This window comes from Garra rufa, chromosome 15 (genome assembly GCF_049309525.1).
Source record: "Garra rufa chromosome 15, GarRuf1.0, whole genome shotgun sequence".
Classification (NCBI taxonomy): Eukaryota; Metazoa; Chordata; class Actinopteri; order Cypriniformes; family Cyprinidae; genus Garra; species Garra rufa.
Window position 1 is genome coordinate 25,109,148 of NC_133375.1, and position 14,375 is coordinate 25,123,522.

The window sequence follows — 14,375 nt, forward strand, 5'->3', positions numbered from 1 at the left end:
TGTGTGTGTGTGTGTGTGTGTGTGTGTGTGTGTGTGTGTGTGTGTGTCTGGGCATTGATGTGTGAGTTTAAATTTGGTGTGTGTAACATAATGGTTAGTAGCAAATTAGGAAATGTGTTCAAAATGCAATTCCTGAAACAATTTTGTAAGTTCTTCTCTTCTCAGTATTCTATTAATAGTGCTGTATGAGATCTTCATTAGATCACTTTAATTCAAATGGAAACTTAGTCTTGCATCATATTTACATATTTACAATCCAAACAGAAACAGTAGAACAATAGAACAGTATTTCTCAAAAAAACGTTTGATCATGCTGAGGCAGAAGTCCACATGAGGACTTGTTTGATGCATAAATTGTGCACAATTTTCTTGTTAGGCAATAAGGGAGTGACTCTTTAAATTTAAAGACAAAACAAGGGAAATATATTGGTGTTTATGTTTTTGAGACATACGGCTGGCATTTGATGTGGAGAGCTCTGTTGTTCATTTAAAATTTGGTCATGAAAACCCTTTTGAGGACGAAGCTTCTAACGATGAAGGGGGATGTCAAACTTTGAACAACATGGAAAAAAATTTCAATATGAATTGGCATAACAACAACACTCACATATTTGGGTCATTGTCCTACATTTAGAAAGCAACCAAAATCCACAAAACATAACAAAATTTGCTGATGTGGTCCGTTGGCATAATAAAAAGATCCTGTTGAATGATTTCTCACTTCGTATAGTATTTCTATATTCTGACTTGCTGACACTCTGTTAATTTTTTATGGTAATCAAGGCCTGTAGCCGTAACTATTTATAAGCTGGGCTAATTTACTGGACATCTATTTGCAATAATTTATGCACATTCATACAGACGCTACTATATCCAGATTTCACAAAACCTATCCAGATTGCTTATGCGGAAACATCTGTATCTGTTTAAGTACGGCGTCAAGTGAGTAATGAAAAACGGCTCCAGGGTTGTACAGAATGCCGCAGTGTTTTTGCTATTTTACATCCAAAAAACGCCTAGCACACCCCCAGCATCTTCTGCTGGGAACAAAACATATCAACCTGCCTTGTTTGGCAACAGTAAATTTACCCTTTATTCGAGAAGACATTTCTCACAAAATATGTTACAAGAGGAAACCACTGCACGCAAACACAGGCTATTGCATTGCAACGTTGAGGACGAGGTGTGACGTCAGTGTGAATGTGACTACGCAATATCACAATGCGGTCTGAAAAGATTCTGTGTGAAAACAGCACCAAGCTCCTCTACGCTACTGTTCAACCATAGAGTCGATGTTGGACGAGACAAAGAGCATCGAGTCCGCCTCTTCTTTAACTCTCAGGGTGAAGCATGAAAATAATTATGTTTTAAATGTCGCAGGCAGGGATTGCTAGCAATTAAACAACCACAGCTACATAGTCTGCCCTGCCCTGGTCTTCCAGCCAAAGCCTACACAGACACTGAACCCTCACACTTGGCTTTGTCCCACTCCAGCAGGCTGCTTTTTAGGAAAACAATGCTCTAATAATATTTTATGATATGTTTGGCCTATGGTATTTGTGTTACGAAATGGCTGAACAGCCGAATAAACTGTTCATAAATCATTTAGAGTAATTCCTAACTGTTTATCACCAATGACCGCTAGTAAAATGGAGGGCTGCACCCCAGCCATGTATTCTATAAAAAGACGCTTATATAATTTAGCTAATTGAATGGGAATACACTGTCCAGCAGACCAAATCACATATGCTGTTATATATGACACAGAATTTTTATTACTTATTTCTTGAGAAAGGGTCTGAAATGTCATATTGTACTCCCACAGGAGTGAATTGCTATACAGCAGAAAATTATGTTTCCTGTGAATATCACTCCTGAGTCAAACAGAGACTCCAAACAGTTTCTCACCAATTTTCAAAATGGATTCTGTAACTTATTGTGAGCAATTCTTCCATGGATATGTTTCTTTCTTTTTTAATTAGGTTGACCTCACAATGTTCAATTAAACTGTCATGGAGTATGACAGTGAAAATGGTAATGCAGGATGTCTCCAACAGTTTAGTCCATATAAACCAAGTTTAAAGCAGGCTCATATTTATCTGCCTCTATTTTTAAGGATAATATCCACAATTTAAAATCCAATCAACAACCCATGCATAGAACCTACATTTTTTTCTTTTTGGATAACTGAATTATTAAAGGAACACTCCACTTTCCCATTCTCCAACTCCCCCCCGAGTTAATAAGTTGAGTTTTACCGTTGTGAAATCCATTCAGCCGTTCTCCCGTTCTCCTGTTCTGGCGATATCACTTTTAGCATAGCTTAGCATAGATCATTGAATCCTATGAGACCAATATAGCATCGCGTTCAAAAATGACCAACGAGTTTCCATATTTGTCCTATTTAAAACTCGAGTCTTCTGTGGTTATATCGTGTACTAAGACAGGTGGAAAATGTAAAGCTGCGATTTTCTAGGCCGATAAGATTAGGAACTACACTCCTATTCTGGCGTAATAGTCAAGGAAGTTTGCTGCCGTAACATGGCCGAAGCAGGCGCAGTAATATCACGCAGCACATAAGCAAATGCTAACTTTATTACATGGGAAGTTACCTAGCTGGGAACTAATTTCAGGCGCTGCGTGATATTACTGCGCCTGCTGCGCTTATTAACTCGGGGGGAGTTGGAGAATGAGCCTATTTCCAAAAAAAGTGGAGTGTTCCTTTAATTAAAATAAATTGTTTAATTTTTTCATTCAAATACAGTGCCTTTGAGAAAGTATTCAAACCCCTTCATTTTTTTTTTTTTCACATTTTATGTTGCTGCCTTATGTTAAAAAAGCATATCAGAGCAAAAACCAAGCCCTGAAGTTAAAAGAACACTGCCTATAGGATTGCATTAAGCCATACATCTGGGGAAGGGTTCACAAAAAATTCAGCTGCATTGAAGGTTCACAGAAGCATGTATTCTGTTCTTGAATTGTGTTTTTGCTTTGTCATTATGATATATGGAGTGTAGATTTAAGTGGGAAAATTTGAATTTAATGCAGTTTGAAGGGTTTAAAGGGGTTTGAATACTTTCGCAAGGCACTGTAAATGTAAATTTTCCGTGCTATTTCATCTCTGTGTCTGATTAAACAGCAGCTTTATACCCAAGTAGAGAATGCAGCATTTGAGTCCTAAATGCAGTTGCCACTCTCGCAAATAAACAAAATGTGTGAACGTAACTGTATACATGGCAATACTGTATTGACAACCATACTGTGTTGCAGTGTGAACATGGCCTCTGTGAATCAACTGAATTATTTTAGACACATGCAGTGTGCTCCAGTTGCAGAAAAAAGCGGTGTTAAACCAAAATCCTCTGTAATAACAAGCAAAAAGTGGCATTTTTAGGCTTTTAACATCAAAGGCAGTTGCTTTCTTTGCTACTAGCGCAGCAGTTGCGGACTAGGTGTTTACGTAAGAGTTTGAATCATTTCCTGTGGCTACCTACTAAAAGTGATGACACTATAGGAGGTAAGGGAGAAATTTTTTTTTTTTTTTTTGGGGCTTTTAAATAGACGAGTTAGGATATGAACCACCACACATTTTTAGCTAACAGTTAGATAACCGGCACTGGTACTTCATAGGAAGCTTAGGTCATCAATTACTATGGTTTAAAATAAACTAAGATTTCCAAGATCTACTCCCTCAGGTTGAGCAGGAAGTGTCTTAAGATTTCTCAACTTCCACCCTTAGGAAACCGTAACAGTCACCATCCGTCAGAGTCCTTTGCAGTTTCAGAATGAGATGGATTGACACTGACTCTATCCCATCACCTGTCAACTACAATCCTTCCTCGAGAGAGCCGTCACTCTGACAAATCAGCCTGCTTTCACTTCCATCCCTACCTACACTGGATATACCCTGCAGCAGGCCCTTCGTCACTATAGTTAATGTTGTGCTGCTTACACACACACTCTCTAGCACTGATCTGCAATAATAAATATTTTATACAAAAATAATTAATAATAGGTTTGCACCAAAACAGCATATGTGACCCTGGACCACAAAACCAGTCATAAAGATTGATTTTTCAAAATTGAGATTTATACATCTGTACACACATATCAATTAATAAGCTTTTCTTTGATGTATGGTTTGGACAATATTTGGCTGAGATATTTGAAAATCTGGAATCTGAGGGTGCAAAAAAATCTAAATACTTAAAAAAGTAACAACAGAGAAAATCGAAGAGAGTTCCAAGTTTTTAGCAATGCATATTACTAATCAAAAATTCAGTTATGATATGTTTCCGGTATAGGAAATTTGCAAAATATATTGTTAATGATCCCTCATCTTGTAAATGATTTCTCAAAACATCTCTCATGATTTTTGCCATAAAAGAAAATCTATCATTTTGACCCAAACAATGTATTTTTTGGCTACAATGTATATATTGTTACAAATATACCGGTGTTACTTAAGACTGGTTTTGTGGTCTAGAGTCACATATTAAAATGGTTCAATAATGATCATCATGTGACACTGAGGACTTAAGCAATGTTTGGGAAAATTCAGCTTTGCTTAGCTTTTTTTTTTAAGTTGTTTTAACTTAAAAAAGTGTTCATGCTGCCTTAAAATTTTAAGTTACTCAACTCAAATATCTGTTATCATGTAGTACAACTTAACATTTTACGTTGACTAAACTTAACATTTTAAGGCAGCACGAACACAATATAAACACAATATAAAAAAACAGTTCCTTTAATTGTAATAATATTTCACAATATTATATATTTTTTAATTAAATAAAAGCAGCCTTGGTGAGCATAAGAATCATTAAGATTCTTAAATGGATAGTTCACCCAAAAATCATTTACTCACTCTCAGGTTATCCCAAACCTGTATGAGTTTTTTTTTTTTTTTTTTTTTTTTTTTTTAGATATTTTGAAGAATATGGGTAATTAAACAGTTGATAGTCCCCATTGTTTATTATGGAACAAATACTATGGAAGTCAATGGGGACCATAAAATTGCTAAAATAAAACATCATCTTTTGTGTTCAAAATGTAAACCGGGTTAAAACAACTTGAGGGTGAGTAAGTGATGACAGAATTTAAATTTTTTAGGTGAACTATCCCTTTAAATATTCCAAACTTTTAGTATTTTATAAAATAATGCATTCAGATCAGTATCTAAACCAATATAAATACACACCAATACAGTAACACAAAATCATGATATTATTTATAATATCATTCAATGGGGATTAAATTCACCTATCCCACAAAACTAAAGAAGGTCAAAAGTAAACAGTCACCACACAACGAGCTGAGTAATGCAAATGTAAAACATTATTATTTAGAGCATAAGATGTCATGCGAAAACTAGGGTAAAAAGAAAAAACAACATCAAAAAACTTAAGTCTGTGATCCAGGGATGTGTGAGTCAAAGCCTGGTGTTGATAAATCCCTGATGACTCTTCCGTCTGGCTGGAGAAAACTTCTGCAAATCTTTTCATAGAACAGCCCTCACAGCAATGATTCATTTAAAGCCCGGAGATCATTAGATAAAAAAAAAAATATTAATATAAGTAAGGCCAAAGTTCGCAGGAACACATGTGAAGGTAAAATAAAGTGGTGTGCAAAAAAACAGGAGACAACAGATGTTTTTTTGCTCAGCATTAACCGATAAACTTTGTAAACTTTGCACAATAGCAAGAATTTACTGTCACTCCAAAGCAGCCACAAGCTGAACTCAGCAAGACCTGCAGCAAGCGGTGGTTTTACATTTCCATTTCCAGTAAAACCACGCTCAAAGAAAGAGAGAGAACTATTCGCAAAGCATAAACAGACTGGAGAAAATCAGTTTAAAGGGCAATTAGTTCACATTCAAACGAGAATGAACGAAACAACAAAAACAAAGTGGAATAGCGGCTAAATCTAAAAAGTGTTTGAGTTTTCCAATGGCAGTCAGCGAGAAGCGAGAGAAGTGTGGTTTGAGCGGAAAGGATTCTTTAAGTTGGCAAAGGAAAGCTGTTGTAAAACTGTGGTTGATCACTCACTGCCGCAGTGAGAGGGATACACCATAAAGCTTGATTAACCCACATATAATTAGAGCTTATTTAACATGTTGGAATACACAGGACCACGCCTCTATAACAGTTTAAGTGTGTTTATTTTTCCCTTTGAGCAATGTCTGAGACAAACGTCCTCTGGGAGAGAATATCAGGTATTTATAACATACAAATTGATTTTCTGAGGTTTCAGGCAGTAAAACACCCACAACGTGTGCAATCTTTTTGACCTGTTTAGTATCAACAAAATCTCCCCAGTATCCGCAAACAACACCATCATCGTAATCATCATCATCATCATCGCCACCAAGTTTCAACTTCATGTTTAAAACAACAGGCAGCAGATTGGGGAATTTCCCCCTCGGATTGAGTCAGGAGCAGCTGCTGGCACAACCAAACACATACAGGCCCTGACAAGATGAAGTGACGATGTTTGTGTGGATAAGTGGTCACTCTAAGGTGAGCATATTTTCTAAACCACTCATTTGTAACATTCATTCTGGAGGAACGTGGCCGTACACCAAGGAAAACACATTTGTTTGCTGACATAACGCAAACAAAACACAAGACGCAGGAAGCAGTTATGAAGAAGAAATAAAGAACTATAAATAACTATAGGCACAGTTATAAGTCAAGACAGGGGGATTTTAGTTAACTGTTTGTTTTTCTATACTTTATATAGATATTACATTTACATAGAGAATAGCATTGTGTGATTTAAAATCAAAAAGTGACCTGACCTGTTTAGTATCAACAAACAACACCATCATCATCACCAACCATTTTCAACTTCATGTTTAAAACACATAAACTGAATTAACATACAAACACATTTTGTAATAAATGACATTTGTCTAATAATAATAATCATTTTAATTATTTAAATAAATAGTAATTAAAATTTACAGTTTAAAGGACTGCATTTTAAAGGTAATGTTGTTTTAATGCAAAATACACTACCAGTCAAAAGTTTTTAATGTTTAAAAATATATATTTTCTGCTCACCAAGCCTACATTTATTTGATCCAAAGTTCAGCAAAACAGTAATTTTTAAAAAAATATTTTTACTATTTAAAATAACTATTTTCTATTTTAATACATTTAAAAATCTATTTTATTCCTGTGATTTCGAAGCTGATTTTTAGCATTATTACTCCAGTCAGATGATCCTTCAGAAATCATTCTAATATTCTGCTCAAAAACATGTATGAGTATGATGTTGAAAACAGCAACCGTCTACAACAGTAGAATTTTTTAAGCTTTCTTTGATGAATAGAAAGTTCAGAAGAACAGCATTAATTTAAAATAGAAATCTTTTGCAACAAAAAAAAAAAGCTTTTTATTTTTACAAAAGCTTTTTATTTCAGATAAATTCTGATCTTTGGATCTTTCTATTCATCAAAGAATCCTGAAAAAACTTACTCAACTCTTCTAAGTATTGATAATAATAATAATAATAGTAGTAATAAATTTTGTTTCTTGAACAGCAAATCAGCATATTAGAATGATTTCTGAAGAATCGTGTGACACTGAAGACTGGAGTAATGATGCTAAAAATTTAGCTTTGATCACAGGAATTAATAACATTTTAAAATATACATTTAAATAGAAAACAGTTATTTTAAATAGTAAAAATATTTCAAAATTTGACTGTTTTCGCTGTGCTTTGGATCAAATAAAGGCAGGTTTGGTGAGCAGAAGAGACTTCAAAAAAACATTAAAAATCTTACTGTTCAAAAACTTTTGACTGGTAATAAATAAATAAATACATAAGCATAAATAAATGTTTTTTTTGTCAGTGAAAAAAAAAAAAACCCATCAATAATACATACATTTCAGCATTCAACAACTGTCATGTGTTCAGTGACAGCAGGATAACAGTCATAGCAATTCAGGTAAATTCCTGGTTTTCCACATGCAACACATTATCATGAACCTCCCACATCCTGTCACGCACATATGCAGGAGACTCCAAGTCTTTTCCTGTAAGTGACAATTCTCTTTAAAAAAAAAAAAAAAAGAAAGAAAGAAAGAAAACAAGTGAGCTCCAGGACTACATAATCTATTGAGATTGACAATAACATTGTTAAAAATTGAATAATCATTTTCAGGCCCTAATTCGATGAAAACAAACCAGAATCTGAACAAATCACTTTCAACATAAAACTTTGAAAACAAATAAAAAGAGGGCACATTCCGGGTTACGAAATAATGAAGCAATCAGTCATAATTGAGGTCGTGATGGTGTTTTATGAGAAAGTACTTCAGAATGAATTCAAACACATTCATTTTGACCACTAAAATAGGCTGTTGACACCTCAGGTGGGTCAGGATGCAAAGGTGGCTACCATCAACTTAATTATACTGTCTAAAAGTCTGTTTGGATAAATTGGCCTATTAAATGTATTTATTCATTTATTTTATTCATTTATTTTTAACAAGCATGCATGAATATACCTCTAGAGGGCACTGTGTATCTCTGAATAGCTTTGTGGGCAAACCATTAACACACAAACTGTTGTATACAAACAAGCCAACAATATTGACATTCATGGAAACAATCTGTTTTAAAGTAAACTATCAAAAATGTACAAATTAACTTGTACTTGTTTTCAAAAAACTAATTTAGACAGTCTACCAAGTAAAATAATCATTTATCTCTGCCATCTGTTTCCAGAAAGAAAAAAGCCAACATACACACAGCCAGTCAAAATGCAAAACACATGAATACATTCTTCTAAATACATCCAGATTCATACATTAACATACTTGTTTGTGTATGTATGAGTATGAGTGTGAGGGTGCCAACGGATGCTGAGGTGCTGAAATCCCCAGGAGAAGTGCTTGATTAAACCAACAGCTGTGACCCCAGTGCCCTCTATGTGTGCTACACTGATAGCAGAAACTGTACTGTAGGTGTGAATGCTGAACTGAATGCTTATGAAGATTTCCTTTTGGTGAGATGGATAAAATAAGTGTGCTAGATTGATTTTCAAACCTCTATGCGTGTGCGCTTGCTCTGTTCAATCAATTTAATTATAAAATAAATTTAATGTTTTCCTTTTATACCTCATAGCAGTTTATAGATCGGCTTGATTGCTGGTCTCTCTGCTGTTTCTGTCTGCTCGGGCCTTTTAAGCCTGGTGTCTACTCCATAAATATTGCGCTGTACTATTGATCCTCTCTGTTGACAACCTGGCTCATAACATCTCTGTAAGCTCATAATTTACATGGTGTTTGTTTGACAATCTTAAAAGCGTAAGGGCCAAAGGGGCCTCTTTTTTGTCAGATGTTATCTTGAAAAAATGTAGGCCAACATTTGTTAAAAAAGAGTGTCTAGACTTTTTTTTTTCCAGATATTTTCTTCAAAAGCTGCCTAGTTCCTGGCGAGTTTTTGTTCATGTTGTGCTGGTCAATATGGTAACAAACCTTTTAAATGACTAACTACACTTATAGTTCAAAGTAGGACATATGTCAAATCCAGGAGGAGAGATATTTATCTTTCTGATGTTTTAAAAGCAGCTTTTCCTTTGTGGAACATTTAGTTTTCAGCATCATTGAATCGGCTCTGGTGTAGTGATGTTTATTCAAGCTTAAGCCTGAATAAATCACTAGAGCTTCAACTAAAAGTACTTTACCACATTTGTGCCTGCTGACCCTACTGAGTTAGATAAGAGAGAGAAAAAAAATGCTGGCACTCATGTGTGTCAGTGCTGTTTCTCTTATGCCCTACTGGAGGCCATTTAAGATTAGACTGCAGTCCTTAATTAGAAAAACTACAGGGAAGATAGTCTGAAATCCTTCTGTCTGTTGTGGTGATGAGAACAGTAAGTACTGCATCAGCCACATGGGAGCACAGGTAAATAAACACTGAGAAATAAAATGGGTTATAAGCAATGCTGAAGCAGAACTGTATTATTTTGAAAGCAATTTAAAAATTCTTGCCTGACAGCTATGTTGATATTATGACATGAATTCCTGAATGTTCTCTCATTAACTCATTACAATGTCCGGAGGCTATAAACATCCAACCGTACATATTTCGTCAAGTCATTCTGTTTCAACGCTTCACATTAAATATAATAATAATCTCATTGAGCGTCAGGTCAGCCATTCATTCTAATCAGTATTTAATGAAGAGCTGAATGTGAAACATATATTGCTCATGACTAATGACCCTGCCCTTGAAAACCCATGACTATATCAGCTTAGAATCACGTTACAGACGTAAGTGAGTGTGTTTGGCTATTTTCAAAAAATCTATAGACTCGAATATCACCCTCCTTGCATATAGCTTCAGTGGTATAACACAGATATATTCAGTGTGGAACATAAGACAACTTCCTTTTCATACATTACACTGATGTCATGAGTCTTGTCACTGGTTCCCACACATTCGTATGGTTATTCTACAATTAAAGACATTATAAAAGCAACTGACCTTGTTGACTTGTCTAAGTATGTTAAATGGAAAAACTCTTTATTATAAACTATACTTAAAGAAATTTATTAGTATACCTACCTGATCTAATGATGAAAACATACCTATGGTAACTATGGTAATACATACCAATGAGTACATATCACTGCAGTTTCCAACAGAAATGAACAGTAGAGGTCTTGTAATCGTTTTCATACACAGTTATGATTACAGCTCCATATGTTTTGCTTTCAGGACGTAATGAGCATCAGCCAGCACAGAATTGATTTAGGATACGGAATCCTTGGGTACAAATCCCGTGAAAAACATGGCTAACAATGCAAGAGCTGAAAGATGAGAGATCAAAAAACAACCCCAAACGGCATGCTTGCAATTGAGTTTTTTCGTCACAGAACATTAGAGTTTTAGCACCAATCAGGGTGCCATTTGGAACAGGGCCATGTGCGTTTATCTGTTCCGGGGAAGCGACACTCAGTTGACATTTCTTATCGAATATGTCACAAAGCGTACATGGTGGTACATATTACACGTCTTGCAAAAAGTTTCCTCAGGTACGTTTATTTTATGAGATCAAATACTAAAAAGATACATTTTTAAACAAATTAATAAATATGTGAACTGCAATATTCTCCACTAATCTATATTCACTCTACCCACTTCTATGCAATAAGCACAATTAAACAATTAATCAACACATACAAATACTGCATTGTCTGGAGAAAATGGGAACGTTCAACAACAGAAATTAATTTAGATTTTGATGATTTCATGATATTATAAACTGGTTAATGACAGAATCTAATAGAATACTTCTAACCAAATTCTAAAAAGGCAGATTCTTCAATAATGGATAATACAAAATAATATGTGAACTGCAATATTCTCCACGGATCCATTTTCACTCGACTATATAAACTATAATGCCCCATTTCACAGACAAGGTTTATGCCTAGTCCCAGACTAAAATGCACGTTTGAGTCATCTTAACCGAAAGCAAATTGCACTGCATGATCTTAAAATATGTCAGCGGCACTGATTTGGCCTAATTTTGGCTTAATCTAAGCCCTTTCTGTGAAAAAAAAATCAATAGGTCTAAATAATGTTTTTCTACTTTAAAGCACAAAAGAAATGCAAGATTAAAAATAAAATTTTTGGTCTCACTTTATATTATATTATTTTGTCTTTTGGGAAACATGTAACTATATTCTGTAGCCTCTGTAGGGCAGTACTAAATGAAAAATATATGACATTTAGGCAAAATAAGAAAAATTTAAACATATTACATTTACATTTATTCATTTAGCAGACGCTTTTATCCAAAGTGCCTTACTTGCCTTGCCTTGCCTTACAGGCTAGAAAAGGAAGATCAAGAAAGTTTTTTTTTTTTTAAATAATATTATTGAGTCAAGTAGTGTTGAAAAAGATGGGTTTTCGGCAGTCGCTTGAAAGCTGTTAAGGAGTCTGCATTCCGGAGAGGGGTGGGAAGATCATTCCACCAGGCAGGAATGTTGAACGAGAATGTTCTGGAAAGTGATTTCATGCCTCTCTGTGGTGGTACAATGAGGCATCTTTCACTAGAGGATCTCAGATTTCTGGAGGGAGTGTAGATACGAAGTAGTGAATGGAGGTAGGCAGGTGATGAGCCGGTGGCTGTCCTATATGCCAGCATCAGTGTCTTGAATTTGATGCGAGCCGTAACCGGTAGCCAGTGCAGGGATATGAAGAGAGGTGTGACATGGGCCTTTTTGGGCTCATTGAAGACCAGACGTGCTGCTGCATTCTGAATCATTTGTAGAGGTCTGATTGTACATGCTGGAAGACCGGCTAAAAGAGCATTGCAGTAGTCCAGCCTGGAAATGACCAGGGCCTGGACGAGGAGTTGTGCAGCATGCTCTGTTAGGAAGGGCCTAATCTTTCTGATGTTGTGTAATGCAAACCTGCAAGATCGAGCAGTTTTAGCTATGTGGTCTTTAAAAGTCAATTGGTTGTCAAAGATTACACCCAGATTTCTGGCTGAAGTCGATGGGGTAATTGTTGATGAACCTAACTGAATGGAGAAGTCATGCTGTAGAGTTGGAGTGGCAGGAACGACAAGGAGCTCAGTCTTAGCTAGATTGAGCTGTAGATGGTGTTCCTTCATCCATGCAGAGATATCCGCCAGGCAGCCTGAGATCCGTGTAGCTATTGATTGATCATCTGGTTTGAATAAAAGATAGAGCTGTTTGTCATCAGCATAGCAATGGTAGGAGAAGCCATGCGCCTGTATGATGGGGCCCAGAGATGTAGTGTATATGGAGAAGAGGAGGGGTCCAAGAACTGATCCCTGAGGAACCCCAGTGACCAGTTGATGAGTTTTAGATACCTCCCCTCCCCAGGCCACTCTGAAAGACCTACCAGAGAGGTAGGATTTGAACCAGTGAAGTGAAGTCCCTGTGATACCCAGCGATGAGAGGGTGGACAGGAGGATCTGGCGATTCACCGTGTCAAAGGCTGCAGATAGGTCTAGCAAAATGAGTACTGATGATTTGGAATCAGCTTTTGCAGTCCGCAAGGCTTCAGTGACAGACAGTAGCGCAGTCTCAGTTGAATGGCCACTCCTGGACCCTGACTGGTTAGCATCCAGTAGATTATTCTGTGAGTGGAATAAAGATAGCTGGTTGAAAACAGCTCGTTCCAGTGTTTTTGCTATGAATGGAAGGAGAGAGACAGGTCTGTAGTTGTCAATAAGTGAAGTGTTAAGTGTAGGTTTGTTGAGCAGTGGGGTTACCCGGGCCTGCTTAAATGTAGTGGGGAAAGTGCCTGTGAGAAGAGATGTGTTGATGATGTGTGTGAGCGCTGGTAGGATTGTAGGAGAAATTGCTTGGAGAAGGTGTGAGGGGATAGGATCTAAAGGGCATGTCGTTGGATGGCTGGAGAGGAGAAGTTTGGTTACTTCTGCCTCAGAGTAAGGACAGAAGGAGAAGAGGGGAGTTCCAGCCATGTGTGTGGTCAATTTTAGTTCCTGTATGTGTGGAGCTGAGAAGTTATTACTGATAGATGTAGTTTTGTCTGCAAAGAATGTGGCGAAATCATCAGCTATTATAGAAGTGGTGGGAGGTGGTGGAGGGGGACAAAGCAGTGAATTAAAAGTTTTGAAAATGTTGCGTGCGTCCAGAGCATTGTTGATCTTGTTGTGGAAGTATGAAGATTTGGCAGTATGTACTTGGGTAGAGAAAGTTGAAAGCAGAGACCGATACATACTCAGATCTGATGGATCCTTAGATTTGTGCCATTTTCTCTCGGCTGCCCTAAGTTTGGACCGATGCTCACGAAGAACATCGGATAACCAAGGGTTTGTCGGAGCAGCCCGTGCGGGCCTGGAGGAGAGAGGGCATATATCATCTAAACAAGAGGTAAGAGTGGAGCATAAGGTGTTGGTTGCTGCATTAGTATCCAGGGATGAGAAGTGGGTTGGAGAGGGAAGAGAGGAGGATACTAAGGAAGAAAGGTGGGAGGGTGAGAGAGAGTGTAGGTTTCGTCTAAAAGTAACAGGTAGAGGTGTTGGGGGTGCACAAGTAGCAAGATGTAGGTTAAGTGTAATGAAGAAGTGGTCAGAGATGTGTAAGGGTTTGACCACAATGTTGTCTGAAATACAATTTCGTGTGTAAATGAGATCAAGTTGGTTGCAGGATTTATGAGTGTATGTAGTGATAATGCGTTTTAGGTCAAATGAAGCAAGGAGTGAATGGAAGTCTGCAGCATAGGGTTTGCCAAGGTGAATGTTAAAGTCCCCAAAGACTAGAAGTGGGCTTCCATCCTCTGGAAAAGAGGATAGCAGCCCATCCAGCTCTTCTAAGAAGATGCCAAGTTGACTAGGATGGCGGTAAATTACCACA